This window comes from Camelus bactrianus, chromosome 12 (assembly GCF_048773025.1).
Source record: "Camelus bactrianus isolate YW-2024 breed Bactrian camel chromosome 12, ASM4877302v1, whole genome shotgun sequence".
In the NCBI taxonomy this organism is placed as follows: Eukaryota; Metazoa; Chordata; class Mammalia; order Artiodactyla; family Camelidae; genus Camelus; species Camelus bactrianus.
This window is the reverse complement of record NC_133550.1, coordinates 58,736,918-58,764,414: the sequence shown is the minus strand read 5'-3', so window position 1 is coordinate 58,764,414 and position 27,497 is coordinate 58,736,918.

The window sequence follows — 27,497 nt, the reverse complement described above, 5'->3', positions numbered from 1 at the left end:
AGGAAGGAAGGAGAGAACTAGAGTTATTGATCAGACCCCACTTGCGCTGATTTACCCTTACCCCACTGCTGCCAGGATGCTCAGAGGGAGTGTCCAGTTTACTCCAGCACTTTAATCTTTCCACAGAAGGTGAAACCATTTGATCTGGGGTCTCTAGGGCAGTAGACTTAGCTCCTGACACTTACAATGCCCCTTTCATCCTCACAGTGCCCACATGTAGAAACACTTGGATTCAAATTCTGCTTTTCTCTTCTGAGCTGTGCAACCCTGGGCATGTTACTTAACTTCTCTGAGTCTCAGATTCCCATCTGTAAAACTAAGATAGATGATAAAGATGGTACCTAATTCAGTGGATAATTATGAGGGTTAAATGAAAAAGATGGTGCAAAATGTTTAGCATCATGCTTGGCACATTGTGAGACCTCAATAGACCATTGCTAAGGCATTATTTTTTTCTAGCTTTACTGAGGTATAATTGAAAAACGAAACTTTAATGTTTGTAAGGTGTACAACGTGATGTTTTGATACACATATATACTGTGAATGACTAGTACAGTAAAGCCAATTAACATACCCATTATTTCAAAAGTGGGAGAATGCTGTTGAAACAAGTTCCAGTTGGCACCAACTCAGGGATATTTCACTACCCCCAGATCTGCCGGGTTAGCCAGTGAGGAAACACCATATCCTTCCCCCCCAGCAGCTGCCACGCTACGAGTACCCCATCATGTGCTACCAGGTTCCACAGCAGTCAGTGGGGCACATTAGATGGGCGGGAGTATGTGGTCCCAAGGGAAGGACAGACATGGGAGGCGGGCAGAACACTCCAGGAGACATGATGTCAGAACCAAAGATTCTGGGAACAGTGCATGCTACAACGCTCACTCTGTCCCAGCTAGTTCCAGGACTCTTCCTCCCAGAAAGGTTTTAAAAAGAGAGAGAGAGAGAGAGCTCAAGGATTATTTTACTGACTTTAAAAGCCCTGACCTTTTAATCCATCCCTCTGAAGGGAAAAACGGTTGCGCTTCACAGTTCCTTTGGAGTCAATGACCCTGAACACATTCCTTGAAACAGGCTCTTGTCAATCTATATATGTTCAAGTTAAAAAGATAACAAAGTGCTCCGATTCTGAGAACCAGCAGTCCTTGACAATTAAAAGGCCCAAAATGCATTCATCTCAAACTCTTCTCTTTTTGGATCCGAAGATTTTTCTTCCTATTTTTCATTCACTTTCACAATAATTCAATCAAGGCAACACCCTGAGCATACTTTCTTGTCCCGTTAGAAGAAAGTCTTGCAGAGAACACAAGTAAGAGAAGGGGGCCCCTGTTCTTAGAGATCTTAGCCCAGGGGCAAGGCAAATTCAATTATTCACCCCAGCAGTATTGTCAAGTGTTAGGACTGTAACAGTGAGCCACACAGACACAGTCTTTAACTGTGTGGAGGTTAAAATCTAAAAAAAAAAAATCTATTGAAAATAGGTAATGGGAAAATCTAAAGTTAAATTCAGGGGACCAGATAGATGGTGAGGACAGGAAAGAAGCTGAAAGTGTAACTGGATGAGGCTGGTACCGAACCCAAGTTTGGCTGCTCGCCACTCAAAAGGCCAATACTCGAGAGGCAAGTGTCGGTGGAAAGGAAAACGTGCTTTATTCAGGTGCCCAGCAACCTGGGAAGATGGTAGACGAATGTCCTAAGAGCATCTCCAAGTTGCCAGTTAGGAGACAAAGGATTTAAAGGCAGTGTGAGGGAGGGGGCGGCAGGGTGCGTTCTCAGATTGGTTGGCATCAAGGGGAAGTTTCGAGCATCACCAATCTCTGGTTTCAACTGATCTGAGGTCTATGTGCCTGCAGTCAGCAATTCTCATCGGGTGGGGAGTCTGCTCCCTGCAAAAACAACTTAAAAATCTATGTCAGATCTTTATCTCTCAGGGAACTGGGAGTTCCATGACTCTGCTAATGAAGCTGGTTTATAGTCTAAATTGTTACCAGTTTTCCAGCCCAATTTTCTTTATTTCTACATCTTCACATTTCCTGAGCATTAACTCTTGAGCCAGGCTTTTGAGACTCAGGGGAGGCCTGGGAGACTAAAGGAAAAAGCCTTTTACTTTAAAGGACAGGGACACAGGGGCTAGTATGCAGTTGGAATCCCCCCTTTTCTTTGATGCCCCTCAATCCTGAGGGCAACAGGTGTTGGACAAGAAAGGGAGTAACAGCTTGGATAGAGGTTAATCATCAACTCGGCAGAGGCGTCCCTGCTGTGCACCAACTCTGTGACGGATGCTTTGCAAGTACTGTTTCATTTAATTCTACAAGGAAGGGGTAGAGGTTGTGCCACCGTGTGAGGAAACTGACTGACTCCAGATCGCATAAAGAGTATGGGGCAGAACGCAGATCTGAACCCAGGTCTCACTCCAAGTGTGTGTTCTTCCAGCAATCGGAGAAGTGCTGCAGGTTAAGATGCTGGATCCAGGGACCAAAGAACTGACTGGCTCCTAAGTACGTGGCGCTAGTGAAGCAAATTCTTCATGCGACACTGAGGGCCGCTGAAATGGACACAATTCGTCACAGACTGAACACGTGGGCTGCGCTTTCCTTGCCTCGGGAGAAAGCCTCCTGTTGGAGAGTTTCTGTTTCCAGCTACCCTTTGAGTGACGAGGAAGGGGCCCCCATTTGTCCATGGGGGGGGCTAGATGAGTTGCCTAGGTTTGCCGTAGCAAACTGTCACATGCTCGCAGTAACAAGTTTACACAACGGAAATGTTTTGCCTCCGAGTTCTGAAAGCCAGAAGCCCCAAATCAAGGTATCTGCAAGACCATGCTGCCCCTGAAGTTTCTAGGGGAGAATCTTTCCTTGCATCTTCTAATTTACGGTGGCTCTTGGTGTTCCTCAGTTGTGGCAGCATGACTCCAATCTCTGCCTCCATCTTCACATGGCTTTCTTCCCCATGTCTCTGTATCCTCTCTTCCTTTTTATAAGGATACAAGTCATTGGATATGAAACCTACCCTAAATCCAGGATGACCTCATCCTCATATCCTTAATGAAATACATTTGCAGAAACCCTATTTCCAAACAAGGTCATATTCTGAGATTCTGGATGGATATTATTCGAGTGGTCCTATTCATCCCACTACTGGACCCCATCATTTACTTCTATGTTTCATAAAGACAGATGTTCATCAACTCAGAACAGTTCTTTCTCAAGCTTCACATTAGGGTATGAGGGAAAAGTGGAGAGGACATGGTCCACACTGACCCGAAAAGTTTTTGTGTTGCTGAGAGCTGTAGTAGTGACAATATGGAATATGAGCTGGGAGATACTGCTTTTAGTATTAACCTCATTGTTTACCAACAATGGGACCTCGGATACTTTATTTAGCATCTCTAGGAGCTCCATTTTTCAGATAAGGAAATGGAGGCTTAGAGAGCTTTAGAAGAAGCTAACTGCCACCAAAGATTTTTGTTATCTCTTCAGTAGTATAGGTCATTGCTTCAAAGTAGCTGACCAGCCAAAGGTTACATTTCAAGTTCGACTTTGATCCAATTGGGCCCTTTGAAAAGATCTTACTAATCGAATGTGTGTCACCTCCAGGCTGAGTTGGCTAAGAAGTGGTTATACCTCTTCAATCCTCTATTTCTCTGCATGCAGACTGAATGAAGAGGATTCTGAGGGTCTAGGAGAGGGTGGAGCCCCCACATGGGAAGGCCCCAGTTCCTGAGTCACCACAAGGAAGGCCGCCCAATAACAAGGTGCATGAAGGTCAAACTGTGAAGTGAACACGAAGTAAACCTCTATTACATATTCCTTACCTTTGAGACTTTATTCATTATAGCACATAATATCACCCTAAATGATACCCTATCCAAAGCCATGAAATGAGGGGGCTGAGATGCAACTAAAATCTTCCTTTAAGCCCCATAGTCTTCCCACCATATTTTCCTGTTGCAAAAGATGAAAAGGAGCAGGATCTGGACTCAGGCCAGAATCTCCATCCCAGAATCAAGATGAGCATTTGGCTGGAATAGACTTTCTCCTAAATCTCCCAGGAAATTAAGGCTGACGAATGCAGTATAAAGACAAGCCAAGTGCTAAAGGGGGTCACAGAGTGAAATTGGAAAGGCAGACCGAGGGAATCAGCATGGAGATTGTTGAGGGTGAGTTCAGGGCCAAATGTGGAGGGAGATCTCCACGTGGATGGGAGATTCCTCAGTTTGTGCAGAGGGAAGCGTCTTTGAGATGCAGAGTTACCTCTTTCAGACCTGCCACTTCCTCATCTTCCACAGACCCAAACCAACACAGAACAACTTTTTAAAGATGTTTTATTATTCTTTTAATAAACCTAAGTCTCTCTTCTCTCTCTTGCCACAGAAATGTATGGGCCTAAGGTTAAAAAAAAAACAAACCCTAACTACAAATTCAAACATCAGATATTAAAAGTCAACTGTTGGAGTTTAAAACATAAAATAAAAAGAACGCTTCTTGTACAGCACATGCCTTTGAAAAGCCTTTGTGTTTCCCATTATTGAAGTGATGGTATTTTATTCAGCCAAACATAAGAAATTTGCAGCCATTGTGGAATATCCAGAGGAAATTCCGGATGGAATTTTCTCTCTGAGATTAAAGGCATGTTTGAGCAAATGCTTAGCATTTTATTATACTTAGGAGATCCCATCAGTGCCGCGGCTTTGTTAGGTGGTGGCAAGGCCTTTATTGCTGCATTTAATGCCTTGTGTTGTAATAAATGTTTTACATTCAGAGCACTAGATTTGAAGCCTGACGGACGTGATACTCAGGAATTCATCATAAGGTTTGGGTCTTTGGAACCCAAAAGAATACTCAAATCCAGCCACCCTGGCTTTAACCCAAGGAAGAGACCCTCACAAAGGACAATGACAAATGGGAACACTCAGTAAAATTTTATTATTAGCTGGGCTTGTGCCCAAAGCCCCATGCAGAGCTCTCTGGTAAATTTCGCTGGAGGATGAAGACCAAAACCTGGGTGAGGAGAGTTTTCTCCACCCCCCATGTAGGGACCAAACCCTACATGTTGAATGACAACATTCAAGCCTGAGAGAGAAAGAGAGGGCAGCGAGAAAAAAGAGAAAGAGAAAGAAACTGTTGTCATCCTAGTGCTGTCTTTGTAGGTGTGGTCACCCTCACCACCAGGATACGGAGTCGAATCAGATATCCTGAATGAAGAATATCCTGATGAAGAACTCCCGAATGAAGGGTGAAAGGAAAGCAAAGTTGCAAGGGGAGGGGAGGCAAATCGTTTGAATGCATCTCACACCCTTAAAAAGCTACCCTCCCTCCGAACACATCCCTCCCTCCTACCATTTGTGTTTCCTTGGGACACTCACTGGTCTTTCTCAGATGATTCTCCGGAGCAGTAAGAGGAATGAAAGTTTCTACAGCCATGCATTGACTCTACACAGATGGTGCCTCCTGCAGGTCAGATTAAAACAGGCCCTAAAGAATGGCTGGAAGGCTGGCTGAATGAAGATGGAGGTCAGGTGGCCCCAGCTGGAGAAAGGAGGATGACCAAGTGAGGAGGGCACAGGTCTGAGGGGGATTCAAGAGCAGGATGACAAGACCGGAACTGGAGTAAGAACTGAGATTCCTGGCTCAGAAGAAACAGGGGCCAGGCTCGCTCCGGGGCTGCAGTGCAGGTCACCAGGAGATGCTCAGATAGGCTAGGTAGCCAAGGGTTATCTGTTTCTCTCTGATTAAGAGACTGCTTAGTTTCAGAGCCTGAGGCAGGCCAGGCCTGCTTTGGGGACTAAATGGCCTGTGCTGCGGGGGCTTGGAGAAATATGGGGGCAAGGAGCCAGGCAGGTTTATTACACATTCCAGGTGCCAACCGACAAAGGAAGTGGAGTCTGGCAATCACAGGCCAAAGAACTGCCAACACTCTTGACAATCGTCGTTTGATTTAATTGTTCTGAGGCAGCACTGCTCAGCAGTAAATACACTTAGGAGGCTTGCAGAGGACTTGGACAGTCTGCTGGCCGCTGCGGCGTGATGAACAACTGAATAACTCTATCAGAAAGGGAGGGCGGGCCGGGGGAGGGAGAGACAGCTGTGAAGAGAAGTGTGCTGCCCTATTGTTCCGGCAGAAAGATGTCCGGGACTCAGAGCTCAGCAGTTCCTCCTCTGGGCCCTGATCCCTGATCTGGAAGTTTATTCAAGGCCATTTCTGTTCAGAGCTCTCTGTCCTGCCAGGGCTTTTGTAGGTCTTCCAAACACTGGGCACGTGCAAAGGGCTCTCCTTAACCAGAGCTGTTAAGTGAAGGCTATAGAAAGTAGCCGTAATTACTTATATTTGTTGAACATTTGTAATTTTCAGAGCACTGCCTAAGCGCTGCTTTCTAAGGATTATTGCATTTAATCTTCTAAATAACCATATGGATTCAGAACAATTATCATACCCACTGTTTAGATGAAGAAACTGAGGCTCGTGTATGTTGAGTAACTCTCCCAGGAACAACAGCTCGTCAGCAGCCCATCAGGAACTCACTCAATTGCCCACACCCCAAGCTGCATTACCAGGTTGTCAGGAACCCAAGGGCCTGATGAAAGCAAATGTTTGGTGACATTCCCACTAGGATGCATTTGGCTGCAAGTAATAGATTGTTTGAGAGTAGCTTAAAGCCTGGGCGTGGTTACTATTTGCTTAATAAAGTCAGAACCTCATCAAGGCAAGGTCTCTGGCCAAAGTCCCTGAGGTTTCTTGGCCCTTCCCTTGTGGCCCAAATGTCCCGCCACAGCGGCAAGTACCACTTCCCACCTAACAGCTCCCACCCCGTTTCTCGGCTCCCCTTCACAGTGAGGCTCTTCAAAACGATTTTCCGCACTCTCTGTTTCCCCTTCATGTCCAGCCATTTTTTTCTGGAACCAATTCCAATTAGGCTATTTTTTGGCACCAATCCCACGGAAAGTGCTTCTTTAAAAGTCACCAATGAGCTCCACAGGGTCCAGTTCAAGAGGCAAGTCACAGTCCTGATCTTACCCCATCAGCAGCATCTGGTACACACGACATCTCCCTCCTTTGTGAAACATGGTCTTGCGTTGCTTCCAGGACACCACTCACTCTTGACACACACCCCCCTTTTTCTTTGCTCACTCTATCTTAGTGCCCCCTGCTGGCTTCTCTCCATCTTTTCCAGCTTCCAGCTGTTGGTGAGCCTCAGGGCTCACGAGTTAGACCTCCATGTTCTGTAACTCATACACAGTCCCTGAGTAGTACTATCCAGTAAGGTTGAAACACCATTTACAAACTCATCACATAAAATACATGTCTCCTGCATGAAATTCCAGACCTAAATATAAAACTGACTTTCTAACATCTCCACTTAGGTGTCTCCAAAGTTCACATGCTGCCCCGAACAGAACTTTTAATCTCACTCCCTCTCCCGAACTCAATTCTTTCTCAGCTTGACGCTTCTCAGTAGAGGACAGCTCTACTCCTCCAGTCACTCAAGCCTGAAATATTGGAACTGTCTTTGCCTTCCACCTTGATTTACCACCCCACACCCAACCCATCAGAAACCTGTGTCGGGTCCATCTTTGGAATAAATCTGTACTCAGACCATTTCTTACCACCTCTTCTACTAGCTGTCTGGTCCAAGCCCCTATCACCTCACAATAACCCCTTACTTTTCTCTGTGCCCCCACTTTTGGCCTATTATATTACATTCCCCAAAGAGCAGCCAGAGCCATGTTTTAAACGCACAAATCACTCCTTAACTCTAAATGTTCTAATAGCCTTATTTACCCACTTGCCCTCCAGAACGTAAAAAACCCATTCTCTGTGCCTCACGACCTCTCTGATCTTAATTCCTAACACTTTCAACTTATCTCAGTGTAACTGTGGGTTCTGATCTACCAATAGGTTATGTAATTAATGTAGATAGTGATGACCAGAATTTTCAGGGAAATAGAATGAAATAGAATAGATAATATCAGGGTGCATTGTGCATGATAAAGATGAGCATTCTTTTGTGAAATTTTGATTTCAGTATGTGTATGTGTGCACAAATATGTGTGTGTGTACTAGTCCGAACAGAAAATTTATATCTCTCTGTGGGTCACAGTGCAAAAGGTTGAGAGCTAGCTCACTCTGCTCCCATCATTCAGATTCCTTTTTAATTTCTCCAACATGCCATCATACCACCGCCTGAAGGACTTTGCCCTCTGGAATTCTCCTGCACCAATATCAGCTTTCTCACTTCTTTTCAATCATTCCTCAAGGTTCCCCTGATGAGAGAGGTCTTCTCTGGTCACATTGCATAAAATAGCATTCCACCTCTATCTGCCCTACTCTGCTTAATTTTTTTCTCATACTGCTTCTCACCACTTGAAATACTGAAGATTAATTTTTTAAACTAGTTCATTGTCTGTCTCCCTCCAGTTTAAGTTCCATTAGGGTAGGGATTTTTCCTTCCAGTTCATTACTGTTTCCTGGCAAATAGTGGGGACTCAATAAATGTTTTTCAGATGAAGGAATTATTCAACTCCAAAAGTATCCTTTCTAGAGATGGGAATAAGGTATTCTCCCAGGGTATTCGATCTCTCTCACCAAGGGAAGCTCGGAGAAGCCGCCTTTGAAATGCTGGGTGAACTCATAGTTGGGAAGGAAGAAGCTAGACACCAGGGTGGAATCATAAGCTGAAAGCCGAAAGCTTCCCTAAATGAGTTTCTCACTCAGCAGACCCGAATCCATATTGGGCTCTGTGTCTGGACATCAGTTTGGAAGCTTCTTATCTGCCATCCCCAGCTTCTGGCTCAGACCCAGGACAGGCCCCAGCTCCACTTTAAATAGCACTGAGAGGTTAGTTGGTTCATCTCATATCCCATAATGTTTACTGAACATTTCTGTGTGGGGCACAGCTCTAAGTTCAGGGGATAGAGCTGTGAATAACATAGACAAAGTCTTTGTTCTGATGAAGCATACGTGGTAATAAATTTTAGAATAATTAAACTAATAAAGTGGCTTCAGCTTGATTTAAGTGGTGAGGAGAAAATTAAACAGGGTGATGTGACAGAGTGAGAGAGGGTGGAGGAAACAGGACAACATGAAATAAGGCCAGTTAGGGAAATCTTTCCCGAGAAGGCACGTTTGAGCAGAGATAGGGAAAATGTATGGGGTGGGTTATGTCACTGCTCTTCCAGACAGAGGCAGACCTCGCTGTGCACAGGCATGTGGGACCGTTAAGAGTGGCCATGCAAGCTGAACAAAGCAATCGTAACAATGGGAACAATTATGATTGTTCCATGGCCTTGAGAAATGTTTGTCCAAACATTACTCTGACTGCCATCTGGAAATCTACGGGGAAATGAGAAAATAATAAAGTGAATGCAACAGTTCTATTTCCCTTCCTATGTATCCCCTCTCTGTGACAGGACTGTATGTTGCTGCCCATCCCCATTGGATTTGTTGAGGGCCATGGAATGTAACTTCGGAGCGAAGTTTTAAGAGCTAGCTCTTGGTTCGTCATGTGTCCCTTTCTGGTCTCAGTAGGTTCTGATCCACGTGCTGGCGAAGTAAGGTGACGTAGGACAGATGACCCCCGGTGCTCTCGCAAGTTTAATGAGAAACAAAGCTCTTTTGTTCAAAGCTAGCGGGTCCTAAACTACAGTGTACACCAAAAAGTAACCAGAGGGCCTGGTGAAGCAAAGAGATGGGATCTATCCCAAAGTTTTTCATTTAGTGGGTCTGGAGTAGAGACCAAGAATCTACCAAGTTCCCAGGTGATACTGATGCTGCCTGACCAGGGATCACACCTTGAGGTTCACTGTTCAAAGTCAGTAAGATCTGGGGGTTCATTTGTTATGCAGCACAACTTAGCCTACAGTGAGTGGTATGGAACAGAATTAACCAGTGATGTACAGATACGCGGAAAGAGCGATTCAGGCAGAAGTTACTTCAGGGTTTGGACGTCTGACAGATTGGAATTATAACCCTTACAATGACTTATCGTGTGTCAGGCATTGTGCCAAGATTCATGAAGATGAGTGAGAGTTCCTGCTCTCCAGAAATTTATACTCTTGGAATGTCTATCTAGATTAAAAAAAAAATGGCTCCTAATTGCTTCTGTTACCCAAAAGGACAATACCTATGACTCCTCTAGGTAACTTTAAACTGAATCAGGGTGGGCCAATAAGAATATTTCTCCCAGAAATTTAAAATTTGGTCGTAGATCTTCTAGTTAAGCCTGACCGATCCTTGCAGAAGATGGCAAATCAGGATGCTATTGTGTGGCCAAGGATAGCCTACCATGTGTAATGAAGAGTAAGAAAAGAAAGCCTTAGAAGGATAATTGTTCCAAGAAAAGCAAACATGTGAGCTAGAGAGATTGTCTTGATGTCTTTCCAGATCCTGGCTCCGTTTTTTGCCTAGGGCTCAGCTACTTCTTCCCCCTTGGGTGACATGAGATACTTACATATTTTTATAATGAAGTCCCCCGATCCGTCCGCCAAATTTTTTTTTACTTTTTGCTTTAGCAATCTCCAGTGGATATCTATAACTTACAGTCAAAGAATGATAGGAATGGAGTTTTTAAACAAAGAAATACAATAGGGTGTAAGAAGTGTAGTGGCACTAGTCCACTGGGTGTTCTCTGAATGGTCTTGATGAGTTTGATTATCCTAACAACTCCGACAAACACATTATCCTTATGCTCTAAAATTGCAAGATGGATGTAATTATATGTTTCTTTGGCAGTGCCTACATACATAATAACTCACTAACTCTCATCCCCAACTGACCAGACACTGTGTTTAGACAGGATGCCACAGAGGGGATGGTCGGAGGTGGCATGTTCGTTCTCAGAGCCAAGAAGGGAGTGGCCTTCGAAGGAAGAGACTTTATGTTACGGCTTTACAAGTTCCACCCCAATCCCAACCCTGGAAGTGTCTCCTGCTTGGTTTTAATAATTAACATAGAACCTACTCCGTGCACCAAAGAACTTCAATTCTTACCTCAATTTTGATGTGTGACATTATCTGCTGTTGGAAATGTCTGTTCTCATTTTCAAACTGAGGTCTGTTCAGCGCACACGCTACCAGTGGGATGATAGTGGCGTCTCCAGGTGCGTTCATGTCTTCATTTACCCAGCCAGCCAGCCAGTCAATCATCCACCTGTTATTCATGAAAAATGTAATTATCAGTCACCTATTCTGAGCCAGTCTTGTGTTGTTGATATGGAGACGCTGAAAATATAAACATAATTACAATACAATCCCTACCTTCCAGAAGTCTAAAGTCTTACGATAGTTAAGAACACAGACTTTGGAGCCTCTTCATTTTTAAAATGATGACTTGTTCATTTGTTCATCATAAATTATTTTAAATATTCATTGAGGTAATGCATGTAAATGAAGCACCAAGAATTGTCTAGTATTTAGTATTCTGATAAGTATTTTACATACGTATCTGTTCTTTTATGTTTAACCTGTCTTTGTATTTAAAGTGGTTCCTTATAAATAACATATAGTCTGGTGCTCATTTTTTATCCAATCTGAGCATCTCTGGAGCGTTACACCATTTCCATTTAATGTAATCATCAGTATGACTGGGTTTTAAACTACCACATTGCACGTTTGCGTTCTTTTTATTCCATCTGTTCTTTGTTCCTTTCCCCCTCTTTTTCTGCCTTCTTTTGAATCAATTCAGTGTAGTTCAGTATTCCATTTTGTCTCTACAGTTGGCTTATTGACTATCCTTCTTTCCTTTATCTTCTTAGTGGTTGCTCTCAAGTTTACATTATACAACATTAATTAATCACAGTCTGCCTTCAAACCACTGTATGTACCACTTCATGGGTAACATATGAGTTAGACCTTCTCCCTCTCCCCATCCCTTGTGCTACTGTGATCTTACAATTTCCTTCTGCATGTGCTGTAAGCCTCACAATATATTGCTACTATGTCTGCTTTAAATAGTCAATTAGCTTTTAAAGTAATTAAAAATGAGAAAAAGTATTTTATATTAATTCCAACATTTGCCGCTTCTGGTGATGTTTATTCCTTTATTCCTTTATCTGGTGATGTTTATTCCTTTATTCCTTTACGCAGATTGAAATTTCTATCTGATACCATTCTCCTTCTGCCTAAATAGCTTAACAACTCTTGCAATGTAGTTTGTTCATAAACAGGCTCGGCTTTTATTTTCCCAATTGTTTTTGAAAAATGTTTTCATTGGACAAACTACTTTGGTGGTTCAGTCAAATACGTCACTCCAGCATCTCCTGGCTGCATGAATTTTGGTGAGAGGTCTGCTGTGATGGTTGAATTTGTCCCTCTGCACGCTCTGTGTCTTCCTTTTACTCCGGCTGTTCTTATTTTTCTCTTTTCCAGTAACCAGGAAACTAGCAGTTGGGTAAAATCACAGATACGTCACAGCTGTGGACAGTTGACTCTGTATCATACCCTATAATATGCAGTCTAGGCTAACTGTGATCATTCTATCCCGTTTTACAGACATACTTAGCTATGGACACGAGCTCTGATTGCAGCCAATGAGATGTGAGAGGAAGCTAACTGGACAAAGCTTTCTGCATTCTTAGAGGAAGGGAAGGAGGGAGGGAGCGGGAGGTGGAAAGGGTGAAGGAGAAGAAGGAAATGAGGAGAAAGAGGAGTAGATTTCTCCTCTCTGTTTATGTCTTTCTGTAGGATGACAATGGCTGAAACTAACAAACTGACTTAAACTGATAAAAACAATAAGGAAGTTCATCTCAAGAAAGCGAAGTCTAAATGTGGGAAGCTTCCAGGGTTAGTTGATTCCGTAACTCAACCATGTGATCAAGGACTCATATTTTTCCCACGTTTTTGTTCTGTTATTTCAGCATCTTTTGACTAATCCTTGGACTGACAACAAATAGCTACTCATTCAAACACATTCAGAGGGAAAAACAGTCAGAGGCTGTGCTGCCTCCACTTTCTTCTCTGCTCTGTTCCCCTGCCCTGCCTTCTTCCTCATCCTCTTCGTTCCCCTTCCCTCCCTCTCCTCTCCTCTCCCTCCCCTCCCCCATTCCCCTTCCCTTCCCCTGCAGAGATGGCCCAGGCAGCACTGAAGCCTCGGAGGAGGACTGTACTTGGAAGCCCTGAGGAGGGCCATCCTGCTGAGGAGGGCCATCCCAGAGGAGAAGGCTGCTGTGGCTAAAGCTAGGATCATCTCAAACGGATGCAGCTTTTTCTGGAGATGCTGCCAAAAGCAGAAAAACAGAAGGCAAATATAAAGCTTTTCCTCCTCTCTGACAGCATCTCCTTGTTGGCAAAACTGAACAGGAAGCCAGATGGCAGGGGCGTTCAGGAAATGTAATTTACAAAGGCTCCCAGCCTCAGCATTATAGAGAGAGGTACAGGTATGTTACCTTTACTAAAGAAAAATGGGCTGGGAGGGAAGAGATGATGATGGTGATGATGATAGTGATGATGATCTTGGTGATGATGATGATGGTGGTGATGGTGATGATGGTGATGATGATCTTGGTGATGATGATGATGGTGGTGATGGTGATGATGACAATGATGTTGGTGATGGTGGTGGTGATGATGATGGTGACCTTGGTGATGATGATGATGGTGATAATGATGGTGATGATTGTAATAATGGTGATGATGACAATGATGTTGGTGATGATGATGATTTTGGCAACAAAAATAACAGTTTCAATAAAAATACTAACAACAACAGCAGAAAATTTAGCATTTGTGGCCAGGTCCTGTCCTAAGCACTTTGAATATATTTGCTTACGAGGGAGAAGGAAGGAAAAGAGGAGAAATCAGAGGTAAAAGGTGAAGAAGGAGGAAGACTACTGCTCTGTAGCTTTTCATCCCTGAGAAACTTCATTTGTCCTTGTTCTTGCTCACATCCCTCCTCTACACACAAAGGGGAAAAAATTAGCATGTGTTGGATGAGAAGCCAGGGGCTGGTCATGGTGCTGAGGACTCTTCACCACACCGTTACCTTAGCTAATGTTCACAATAACGTATGTTAAAGAGAGAAACAGGACAAGACAGGTTAAATAACTTGCTCACTGCCAGCAAATACCACAGATGGTACAATTTAATTCTTTCTTATTTTAGAGCCCTGGCTTCTTCAAGTTAAGTGAAAAGAGTAAAAGCTATTCTCACCCCGATATCCAAAACCAGAGCTCACACCTGCGCCCTCTCAGGAGGTTGCTTCCATCTCCCAGAAGCTCTGGGGCTGCAGTGTCTTTTAACTGGGAATCTGGGTGAGTCAGAAGCCTCTGGCCTGGGGCAAGGCACTCTGGCCTAAAGAGGCTTTGCTTTGAGAAAGGAGTTTTGAAGTTGACAATGAAAGTAATTTCCCTGCTCCGCCCAATAGAGCCAAAAGAGCAGGCCATGAAAGTCTGTCAAGAAGAGTTTAAAAGAAAGAAAAATTAAAAGTGCTGCCACTTGTGTCATTTTTGTAAGATTCCCCATGTGAAAAAATGACACGAATGAACTTATTCACAAAACAGAGACAGACTCACAGACGTAGAAAACAAACTTATGGTTATCAGCGGGGAAAGGCAGGTGGAGGGATAAACGAGGAGTTCAGGATTTGCAGATACTAACTACTATATATAAAATAGATAACTGTATAGCACAGGGAACTATATTCAATACCTTGTAATAGCCTATAATGAAAAAGAATATGAAAGGGAATATATAAATGTATGTAATTGAATCACTACGCTGTACACCAGAAATTAATACCACACTGTAAACTGACTGTACTTCAATTAAAAATAAAAGTGTTGCCACAACCTACCTCCTCCAAAAAAGTGGACATAATTCAAGACATGATAAATTATCTAAACTAAATAGTCCCAAAAGACCAATAAACCCTTTTTCCAGCTTTACTGGGATATTATTGACATATAACATATGTCCGTTTAAGGTGCACAGTGTGATAATTTGATATGCTCATACATTGCGAAATGATTATCACAAAAAGGTTAGTTAACACTTCCATTCCCTCATATAACTACCATCTATTTGTATGTGTGATGAAAACGGTTAAGATCTATGCACTTAATTTTTAAGTATATTATACAGTATTGTTCATTATAATCACCCTCCTGTATACTAGACCCCCCCAGAACTTATGTTTCTGATAGCTGTAAGTTTGTACCCTTTGACCAACACCTCCCCATTTCCCCTACCTGCCAGCCCATGGTAACCACCATTCTATTATTGATTTCCATGAGTTAGGCTCCTTTAAACCCCACATATAAATGAGATTATGGCGTACTTATCTTTCTCTGTCTTATTTCACTTAGTGTAATGCCCCCAAGGTCCATCCATGTTGTCATAATGGCAGGATTTTCTTCTTTTATATGGCTGTGTAATATTCCATTATAGCTATATGTATCACAACTTTTTATCCATTCATCCATTGATGGACACTTGTTTCCATGCCTTGTCTATTATAAATGATGCTGCAGTGAACTTGGGGATGTAGCCACCTCTTCAAGATAGTGGTTTCATTTTGGCTATGCACCCAAAGTGAATCTTGCTGGATCATATGATCATTCTATTTTTACTTTTTGGAGGAACCTCCACAATGTTTTTTATACTGGCTGCACCAATTTCCATTCCCACCAACAGTGCACGGAAGTTTCCTTTTCTTTAAGTCTTTGTCAGCATGTATTGTTTCTTCCTTTTTGATATTAGCCATCCTAACAGATGTGACACCGTATCTCATTGTGGGTTTGACTTGCATTTCCCTGATGATTAGTGATGTTGAGCACCTTTTCATGTACCTATTGGCCATCTGCACGTCTTCTTCGGAAAAATGTCTATTTTTAAATCAGATTGTTATTTTGCTATTGAGTCCTATAATTTCCTAATATAGTTGATAAGGGTTTAATATCCAGTAGACTTTTTTACAAGAGCCATAGCTTTTAAGGCTTCCTGTGTATGGATGTCTTTGTTGGGAGAGTAGCAACATGAGCTGCAGTTAGTCAAGTTCATGTTAGTATGAATAAATTTATTGTCCTTTCCCAAGAGACCTCATTGGTGATGGAAGAGAACAAAGACATCCAGGCCCTGATGCTCAAGACAGGAAGGAAAAGGGACCACTGCATTCATTTCCCATTACTTGTCAGTTTCTATCACTGCAGAACTAATTATGACAAACTTAGAGACAGCACATTTATTATCTCATAGTGTGTGCATCAGGAGTTCCAGCATGCACTTCAGTTCTCTGCTCAGCGGTCACAAGACTGTGGTCAAGTCGTCCGCCCGAGCTGGGTTCTCATCTGAGACTTGAGGTTCTCGTCCAAGCTCACTCAAGTTGTTGGCAGGACTCAGCTCCTTGCAGTTGTAGGATCCACAGTGGCTTGCTTCTTCAAAGCCAGGAAGAGAGAGAGAGCAAGAGTCTAGAGCAAGCTGGCCAGAAAGATGAGCCTTATGTAATGTGATCACAGGATGTCCTATCACATTTGACATATCTATTGGTTAGAAGCAAGCGTCAGGGGCTGTCTACACTGAAGGGGAAAGACTCATCCAAGGGTGTAAATACCCAGTCGAGGACTACAGGGACCACCCTCGAGTCTGTCTGCCACAAGCCCTGGGGCTGCAGAATAGAGTAGTGATGAGATGCTGATGAGAACTCCCTGCTCTCTTAACTTTCTCTCTATCACGGACCTATCACTCATTTTTTTCTTACCTTGCCCTCCCACCCACCTCGGAGACCATGAAGCAGCTCCTGAGCACATCTCCCAGGGTCCCACATGCCTGGAAACCACACCAGAAGTCTTTGCTTCTCAGGGCTCTCCTGGCAGATCCAGGAGTGGGAGGAAGGCCTCCAAGTGTTCTGTGTGCATCAGCGGATACATGCCTAAGGCCCCTGCACTAGGGCCTACTGTGGGAATGGAGAGAAGGGGTTAGCAGGTGATGAGAACCGACACGACTATGTTTCAGCCTCCTCCCCTGTCTAATCTCTTATTGACTGAGAAACGTCACAAGGAGGTGTCTGGGAGGAATTAGCACTAATCCCTTTCCAACCCTGCAGCGCCTTCACTCACCAGCCCTCTCCTCTGCCTGGATGCTCCCCTGGGAATATGTCAATCACAGAGGATCCTGGGTAACCAATTAAGATGCTAAGTAACACGCCACCTTCAGAAATGCATTAGCCCTGGTCCCACCAGCACATTTTTGAGTTCATCACAATCAAGGTGAGATCTGGAGCATCACAAATGAATTAAAAGGCGAAGACGGAAGTGGGGGAGGACAGGCATGGGGCAGGGTTTCGCTTAAAAAGGAAAGGAGAGGAGAAGAGATAAAAGGGAAGAAAAGCAAAGGAGAAAGAGAGAGAGGAGGAAAGGAAAAGGAACTAATTTTTCTTTTAAAACTTAGTTCTGCTGCTATAAGCGGGGACAGACAAGGCCCCCAGGAACTTACGTGTAGTACACAGGTAGGCCTGCTAAAAGGCGAGATTCACAGTAGTGAAAATGTAGCAACAACCAATGGTCCAAGATCAGGGTCCTGCCAGTTAGAAAGAAGGCTGGTCCTTGTCTCTTGGGTCCATATTTCCCAGCTCACAGCTTGATACAGAGGAGATAGTCTGGAAATGTTTGTTAAACAAACTAGTCTTTTCTTTCCTACACTAATGTTTAATCACGTCATCCCTCTCCAAGGTTCTGGTCACCCTATTTTCATTCACTCATCCGTCAGTTAATCCATTTATCAGATATTTATTGAGTGTTGTCCAATCTGTGCCAGCACTGTGATAATAAATAATGATATAACGGTGATTCAGATGACATGGTCACTTTCCCCGCACACCCCTGTTATTGGGCAGATATTCATAAAAGCTAGAAGGTGTTGTAAGTGATAAGTATTAGGTTAGGACCCATAGGAGAGGCATACATAGCCCATAACCCCTCTTTATGGGATATAGAGGATATTCTGGAGCTAGGTACACCTAAGTTCAGACTTAACAAGTGAAACCAGGCAAGGGGTCTTGGGACAAGGGTATTCCATTCAGAGAGAAGAGCGTGTTCCAAGCCCTGATGTCACAGTAGCACAGCAGAGGGGATCAGCGTGGCTCAGAAATGGTAAGAAGAGGGACCAGGTACAGATTATCAAATATAAGAAGTACAGGAGTGTCTGAGATATACACCTGGAGGAATAAACAGGGTCAGACTGTATTTCATATTTTGTTCCGAGAGCAACAGAGACCTCCTGGAGGGTTTTAGGCAGGAAACATGCCATAATCCAATTTGTATTTTAAAAGTTTTACCCCCAGCATAGAGAACAGATTCAAGGAGGTAAAACTAAAGGTAGTAAAACTAGTTATGAGGGAGACCGAGACAACAGTCCAGGAAGAGAGAAAGATAACTTGAATGTGTGTAGTAGCAGAGGTGATGGGGAACCATGACGAGATTTTGGGAAAAGAACAACACTGACAGAACTTAATGGTCAATTTTGCATAAGGGAACTGTCAGGTTCCTCCTGATACCTCTCTTGTCCAACTGGGTAGTTGGCGGTGTCATTTACTGGTGGAATAGGAAGGAGTTTAGAGGAAGACAGGGGCATTCATATCTCCATGGGACATCCAAGCAGAGACGTCCAATAGATTTCAAGAGAGAAGTCCAGGCTAGAGGCATCAGCATATGGGTAGGAGTCAAGGTCATGGAAATAGATGAGCTTATTCAGGGAGATGTGGGTCCTGCAGCCATGCCTCACCCTACTCGTTCCCCCTTCCCCGGTCAGAGCCTTGACTCCCCACCCACACCAGAGGTTCGAACGTGGCTGAACTCCACTGAAACGGACTTTATAGCAGCTTGGGGCGGGGGGGCGTGAGGGGGGAGAAAGCTTCCTTAGCATTAGGTTTGGACAACAGAAAAGCTTTCTGCTGTTCTCACTGTGATTCTTAGAGCAAGAAATATGTATTTGGAAAGTTGGCTATTTTTATACTGCCTGTATTTGCTGCAATTATTTCCTTTCAGTTTCCCTCAGTGTTTGGTAAAACTCTCTCTGAAAATACCAGCCTGTCTCAGTTGTGTTAAAGGGACAGAGGAAAAGCGAGTTTTGTCAAGCTTGGGTTGGACTACTGAAAGGGTAGCTGTGGCCCTCAGGGGCTTGGCGTGGTGTCAGAGGAGGAACCAGCCAGGAAGAGACCCAGATGGAAGGTAAGACCCCGGGCAATGGAATTGGGAGCCACTTGTACATCTGACCCCTCTTACTTGAAGGTGGTCTTCCAGCCTGATTCTATGCTCTCCCTTGTTCTGTGAGATGCAGTAGAAGGCTGTGAAAAGCAAAAGGAGATTGGAGTCAGACTTTGATCCCCAACCTTGCCATTGAACAAACCGAGAGACCTGGGACAAGTGACTTAACCATTCTGAGCTTCTGTTTTCTCACAGGTAAAATGGAAATAATAATAACCAGCCTCGCAGTATTGATAGAAAATGTCTGCAAAACCCAAGGCACAGAGTAGGGACTTGATACACAATGTCTACTGTCAATATTATTCCTGTGAGTAGCCATAAGGAGTGAAGAACAGCTGAGGACTAGAATTCAGAATTCAAGGATGAGCCTAAAGGTGTTGAATCAAAGGCAAAATTGGGTCAACACTGGGGTCAAAGCCAGGCAGTGGATTCAAACCCAACAACTGGGCAGAAGGCAGCCTGTAGGAATTAGAAGCACAGAACAGAAAGGAGATAAGAGGCTCCAGCCTTCAGAAGATGCCAACTTGAGACCAAGCCATGCCCCAGGTTTTGAATTCTTGTAATTTTCCTTCCAGAACACAGGCCTACCTATCAGCTCAGTTCCCCTGTGATTGGAGGTCAACCCAGTGGCCAGAGGGAGCAGGTGCCTGGAATACACTGGGCATTCTGATGTTCCTTCTGGGATGTTGAAGTTATTGACCTGTTCACACTGTGCCCCCACTGCTTGCCAGTGACTCTGGGTGCCGCCCATGTGCTCTCTCTACCTTCTCCATCTGCTCTTTCCCTCATCTCTAAGAAGTCAAGCAGGACGAGACCTCAGATGCATCCCCATCTGGGCACCTTTCAAAGATTGCATGAGTGACAGCAGAGAGCAACTTGTGGCCTCCAGCCCATTTCCTCCCCCTTTGCCAATTGTCTCTGTTCCTCTTCCCACATCCCACGGGAGGAAGTGGATGGATTACAGTCATTCCCCAGGAATTACAGCTGCAGAGATGACAAGATAGCTAAGAAGTGGGTATGTCTGCACGATTCTCTCCCTTTTTTGGTAGACATTTATGATGCCAGAGATGAAAGGGCTCACGAAATCACAAAACCCAGAGGTTGCAAGCTCAAATGCAGTCACCTCAATCCTGCGCTCCTTTGTCTCTGGGAGACAAGGTACCCAGGGACACAGGCCAGAGTGGTACAGTCTCCGAGGTGTATGCCAATCAGCACGTGGCATTCTCCTGTGGGCACAGGACAAGAGTTGTCACAAGAGAATGAGCTTCAGTAGCTGATAGATTAAAAAGTCACGTCCCTGCTCCTGGATGCAAGTGAGGGACCAGGGAGCCCTGGGAGCTGTCAGCATGTATATTATTGATGTGAGAAGTCAGCCTGGGATCAAAGCCAAACTAGAAAGAAGTAGAATCAAGACACCTGGGAGGCAAGCAGCTGCAGCCCCACACCCGTGGTGAAACCCGAAATGAAACAAACCCTGAATCCCGCTCTCCCTCGGGTTTCCTGGATCAGGGCCAGCTGGACACCTTAGTAGACTTTCCATTGCTTGACCTGCCACAGCCCCCTCATGATTTCCTACTTAGAGATTCTGCCTGTTCGAATCTCACTTTGGATCAACATGGGCCCCTGACAAGGAAGCCCACACTACCACTCTCTTCTCTGCACTCCATCTGGAGTGTTGACAATGCTTTGACCTTTGGAAAATTACTTAACCTCTGCATCTTAGGTTCTTTATCAGTAAAATGGGATAATGATAGACCTGCCTCCGAGAACGTGCTTACGCCAACACATGAATGCTCACGGCACTTTGGTACCTGTTACTGCAAAGACAGTAGTGGTAGCACTGAGAGGAGTCATATCAGGATTGGTAGCAGTATTGGTGACTCGAATTCTGGGCAAATTGTTCATTCTCTTTCTTGCTCTGTGGCCCAGGTTAAGTCGTTGGGGATAAGATCAGTTAACTTTGTATCCAGTATCTCCTAAGTCTGAGGAAGAGCCTGGGTCTAAGAGGGACCATGCAGAGGAGTCACCTGACTGATGAGGTGTCAGTCAAGTGGAGCGCACTAGGATGCGGGTGACAAGGGGTGACAGTCAGACTGAGGTGTCTTATCAGAGGAACCACGAGAGGAAACAGCTGAAGAGTCAAGTTCAAAGCAAAGCCCTTATTGCTCATGGTTAGCCAATCCTGGCAAATGCAAGTCAACCAAGTCCTAAGGTGTAGAACCAGGTCAAGATTCAGGCACAAATTAGAACAGCTCACAGTGAAAAAAAATGTGACAATGAATATATATATATGTTCATGTATAACTGAAAAATTGTGCTCTACATTGGAATTTGACACAACATTGCAAAATGACTATAACTCAATAAAAAATGTTTAAAAAAAAAAAAAAAGAAAACAGAACTGGGGTAGGACAGGAGGAAAGAAAGGTTCTGGGGGATGGCTATCCGGCCATGTGATCTTTGGTGAACTGGACTGCTTCCTCTAGACACTGTCACCAAGGGAGTTGGCATGTTCTCAGCTCCACCTTAATCGTTGTTGGTTGTGAGGGTCACAGGGATGGGGATGGAGGGAGCTAGATTAAAGGGTCAGGGTCAGGGTGGACAACAGCTACTGAGGATTCAGTGGCAGTTTCTGCAAAGCACCCATGGGTTATATAATTCTGTGAACCCTGAAAAAAGAGGGGCAATCATTCCTGTTATTTATTTTGTGCAATTGTCAACCTCCAATGTGATCCTGAATTCTTCAGATGGCAAAGAGGTCACCAGTCTGCCTGGTATCTCCCTGATCAGCCCCTCCTCCTGCCACCAAGTCACTCCAGGTAGACAGAACAATTCTCCAGGGAAACCAGGAGATCTCACTTCCCTCCTTCATAATACAATTTGTATTATGATAATCCACTTGTCACATCTCACTTCCCCCTTCCTGCTGGAAGCGACAAGGGCCCCTCTCATTACATGGCTGCCAGGCTTGCTCCAGCCCAACCTGCTGCAGAACTGACTTGTCATGTCTACCTCACCATGGGGACCTGCGGGGAGTCAGAGCCTCAGGCAGCCGAAACGCCCGAGGGAAAGAGGACCGGCTGCCTGCGTCATTCCCCATCTGCAGCACCACGGCCAGCTCATTAACAAGTGCGATAGAAAGTGCCGTGGATGGAGAGTGCACAAGGAGGAAGGGGACCTACTTTTGAACTTAGAGCCAGGAGGACACGAGTTTTTGTAGGACATTTTACACCTTCCAAAACACTTTCTCACATTCTCTCGTGTGAAGCAGGTTATGGGGAGGTGATTATTTCTCTTTGCACAGAGTTAGCTGCCATGCCACAGGGGGAGGAAAAAAAAAATCCCTGAACTCTGAGTCAGGAGCACTCGTCTAAGTAATGTCTCTGCTACTACCCAATTTGTGAATCTCTGCCGTCACTTAACATTTTCAGTCTTCTCAGCTCCAAAACTGAGGCAATAAAACCAATGTTAAGAGGACTTGATCAGATGAACATAATTTAAAAATGCTTTCTAAATTCTAAAGTGCTGTAAATATTGATCCATTATAATGATTCTATTATGAAACTGTGGCTCAAGCTGAAGTGATGATGTGTCAGAGAAGGGAGAGAGGGCAGCCGGTACCCTGGAGCCAAACTCCCCAAGTTCCCGTCTCTACCCCTCCTCTTCCTCACTCTGTGGCCTGGGGTAAGTTACTTAACTTCCTTGCGGATGCATTATTGCATCTGTAAAACGGAAAAGAACAAAAGCAACTTTGAGCTTTATTTTGAGGATTAAGTAAGACAGCGCAGGCAAAGCACACAACACAGAGGCTAGAATATCATAAAGTTTGATAAATAGGTGGTACCATAGTCATCATCATTATTCACTCCTAGTTACTAAACTACGGGATCAGAATCCAGAATCCATGATTCCCAGTCCAGTGCTGCAGAAGTCTCCCATCGATCTGATGCCTGTAATCACCCCGATCTCGGATCGGGGAGCACTGGCAACTGTAGTCTACCTTTCTGTTACTATAGACAAGAGAACTGGGGTTCAGAGAGGGAACTGAATTGCCCAAGGACATAGGAGGTAGGGATAGAGCTCAGACTTCAATCCAAGCTCCTGAGCTCTCAGTCCAGTGCACCTCCCACCCTTCTGCTGAGCCAGAAGCCCTCAGACCTTAAGACAACAGAAACTGTGAAGGACCATCTATCTATGTCTCGTCGCATCACTCATGTTGGGAGGCGGTCACAATGCAGACGAGGAGACAATATTGCTACTCCAGGGCCCTCACTCATCTCAGGTCTCCTTGGAAACTTCATGCTGAACACCAATGTTGAAGTGAAAATCTAAAGATTCCAAACCGAAAGGAGAAACTGCCTTCAGAGAAAGAAAAGTGAGAAAGGTAACTTATCAACAGGTACCAGCCATGCCAGAAAACAAAAGAATGGCCTCTCTAAAGCTCTGAGAAAAAAAAAAACAAAAACAAAAAAAAAAAAACAATTGTCAGTCTGGACTGAGAAATTTTCTTTCAAAACTGAAGGTAAAATAAAAACATTTCCAGACAAACACAGACTGAGAGGATTTGTGGCCCCCAGGCTCGTACTACAAGAAATGAAGTTTTTTTGGAGTGAAGGAAAATTATTCAGATGGATACATGAAAGTTCCAGAAGGAACAGACAACATTGGAGAAGCTAAGTTTATGGGTCACTAATAACTATGTGGATGGTTCAAAGGAACAATAATAACACTGTCTCATGAAAAGTACAACCTGCACTGAGGGAAATATATGGTAATAATAGCAAAACATAAAAAAGAGGTAAGTGGAATTAAGCTACAGTAAAGATGTAGCAGTGTCTGGATGTGATAAAAGTATTAACTGTAGGTACGCTATAATAAGTTTAAAAAGTGTTTTGTAATTTCTGGGATAACCACAAAAATGATGCTGAAAGATAGAAAAAAAAAGTTAGAAGAGGTAAAATGGACTAGTGAAAATCCATAATAAATACCCAAAAAGTAATAAACCGGGAGTAACAAAGCAAAGAACAGAATGGACACATAAAAAACACTAACACGGTAAATTTGATAGTCTTAACCTCAATTTTATCAGTAACTACATTACGTTAAAATAAATGCTCCAATTAAAAGATTTCCAGACTAGAGTAAGAAAAATGAGACCTGCCTATGTGCTGATTACAAGAAATACATTTCAAATACAAAGGACAAGTTAAAAGGGAAAGGATGGAAAATATGTATCATATAATATATAAACACTACGCAAAAGAAAGCAGGTGTGGCTAAATTAATACGAGAGAAAAGTAACAGTAAGGAAAGAGTTAGATAAGTGAAAAAAAGGAACCTATAATATAATAATAAAAGCCAATTCACTTGGAACATATAGCTATTCTCAAGTTGAAAGTACTTAATAATATACCTTTTATATATAGACTTGTTTTTATTGAGGTATAGTCAGTTTACAATGCTGTGTCAATTTCTGGTGTACAGCATGTGCTTCACTCATACATGAATATACATATATTCATTTTCATATTCTTTTTCATCTTATAGTAAGCTACTATAAGATATTGAATGTATTTCCCTGTGCTATACAGTATAAACCTGTTTATCTATTTTGTATATACCAGTCAGTATCTAAACTTTAAGGAGACAGAGCCAATGGGAGATACAGAAAAAACTACAATAAGGGTTGGAAATTTTAACACACGTATCTGAGTAAAACATAGTGCAATCAGAAAAAAATAGTGAGGCTCCAGAAGATTGGAACAACATGACCAAATCTGACCAATCTGATCAAATGGGATACTTCCAAAAGTGCAGAATACACATCTGTTACAAGTGAATATGCAACATTTATCAAAACAGACTATAGCCTAGGCTACAAATCAAAGATTTCAGGGAAGGAAATAATTTAATGTGGATATTCTGACGACTATGGAGTTAAATTAAAACTCAGTAACAGAAAGATAACTAGAAAATTTCCAAATGATTGAAACGTAGGTAACACATCTCTAAATAACCCATGTGCAAAATTAAACTCAAAATGGAATTTAGAACATATTTTTATCTGAATACTAAGTATCTCAAATACTAAACATCTAAATTTGTGAAATACGAAGCTAAAGCAGGACCTGGAGGGAAAGTACATATTTATGGGCATATATTAGAAAAAGAAGAAAAGTGGAAAAATCACTTATCTAAGCTTCTAATTCAACAAACTTGACCCAAAAAACCCCACTAAATTAAGCTCAAATAACGTTTAAGGAAACAAAAAGAGAAACAGAAAATATTACAAGAGAATGTAGAGAAAAAAAGAAATTAACAAGATCTTTCCAAGATCAATAAGACAAGTAAAACAGTAGTGAGACAAGGAAGTTAAACAAACAAATTACAAGTATCAGGAATAAAAAGTTATATTAATACAGAATTTGCTGACATTTAAAGGATAAGAGAATACTATGAGCAATTTTATGTCAATATATTAATTAAATAGATAAAATGGGCAAATTCATTGAAAACCATGATTTACCAAAAATTTTCCTAGAAGAAATTGAAATTGTGAACAGCCCTACAACTACATGACTTTGCTGGCAGATCCTATCAGACAGTTGAGGAATAAATAATACAAATCTTTTAAAAACTCTTACAGAGAACAGCAAAACAGAGAATACTTGCTAACCTCCGTTATAGTTCAGTGTAATCTTGTCTTAAAACTTTACAAGAACATTGTAAGAAACAAAAATAGAAGTCAATACCCTTCCTGAACAGAGAAGCAACAAGCCAAATCAAAATATTAGCAAAAATTGAATTCAGTGGCTATTTTGATTTATTCTACTAATGCATTGAAGAAATAAATATCACATGAAACATTATAAAAATTGATGTCAACTTCTCTTGTAAATATAGAAGTAAAATCATAAAGAGCAACAATAAAAATAATACTTATAATTTAAAAATAATTACAGAAGAAGATGGAAGAGGAAAAAGAGGAGGTAGAAAAGAAAATTTCATAGTAGGATTTATTCCAGGAAAGTTGATTTTATATTCAAAAATCAGTCATATAATTCATCATAAACAAAAGAAAGACAAAAAATATGATTATCTCAAGAGAGAAAGAAAAAGCATTTGATAAAATTAAACACCCATTTGTGACTTTAAAATAAGGAAAAATTCAGTAACTAGAAATTGAAAAAAAAAGTTTTTAAATCTGATAAAGGGATATTGTCAAAAAATACCTATTTCTGACATACTCAGTGGTGGAACGTGACACTAGGAACAAGACAAAGATTTCCACTATCATTACTTTTACTAAATTGTATCAGAAGTCTTAGCCACAGCAATAAGGCAAGAAAATAGAAATAAAAGACATAAAGTTTGGAAAAGAAGAAGTAAAACTATCTTCATTCACAGAAAATTATTCACAAAATTATGTAAGTAGAAAAACCAAAAGATCCTTTAAGGAAATTATTAGAATTAACAAGTGCATTTAATAAAGTTAATGAATATTTGATCAGTATATAAAAATTAAGTGCATATTTATATTCCACAGCAAACAATTTAAAAATGAATGAAATGAAAAATTTAAACTTAAAAACAAAAACATTTACAATAGCATCAGACATACCAAGTCCTAAGGTGCAACACTTCCATACTGACCACTACAAAACATTGCTGAGAGAAATTACAGTATTTAGATAAATAGATAGTGCATATTTATAATTTAGAAGACTTATTACAGTAAAGGGGTCAACTTCCTTCAGACTGATTTATAGATAATGCAATCCCCAACCAAATGCCAGAAGGTTTGTGTGTTTGTATGTGTACATTGATAAGCTACTTCTAAAATTTATAAGTAGAAAAAAAATTACAGTATGCAAAAAAAATCTTGAAGGATTTGGAGGACTTCAATTGTCACATTTCTATGCTTACTGTTAAGCTACAATAATTATGAATGTGTGGTCTTGGTTCAGTGATAGATAAATGGAACAATGGCAGCTCACAGAAATTCAGAAATAAATCCTCACCTGCACTGCACTTAATTTATGTCACTGGTCTCAGTGCAACTCAATAGGGGAAAATGGTCTTTTTAATACATGATTGAAGCAGCTGTGTATTTATATTTTAAAAAAGATCTTGACTCATATTTCACCTCAAAAATTTATTTGAGGTGGATCACATTTCTAAGTATAAAAGGCAGAAATATTAAGTTTCTGGACAAATACATAGAAGAATATCTTGTGACCAGTGGAATGTAAAATTTTCTTAACAGGATAAACACTAATTTTCTAACTAATTTTCACAAATGAAGAAACAG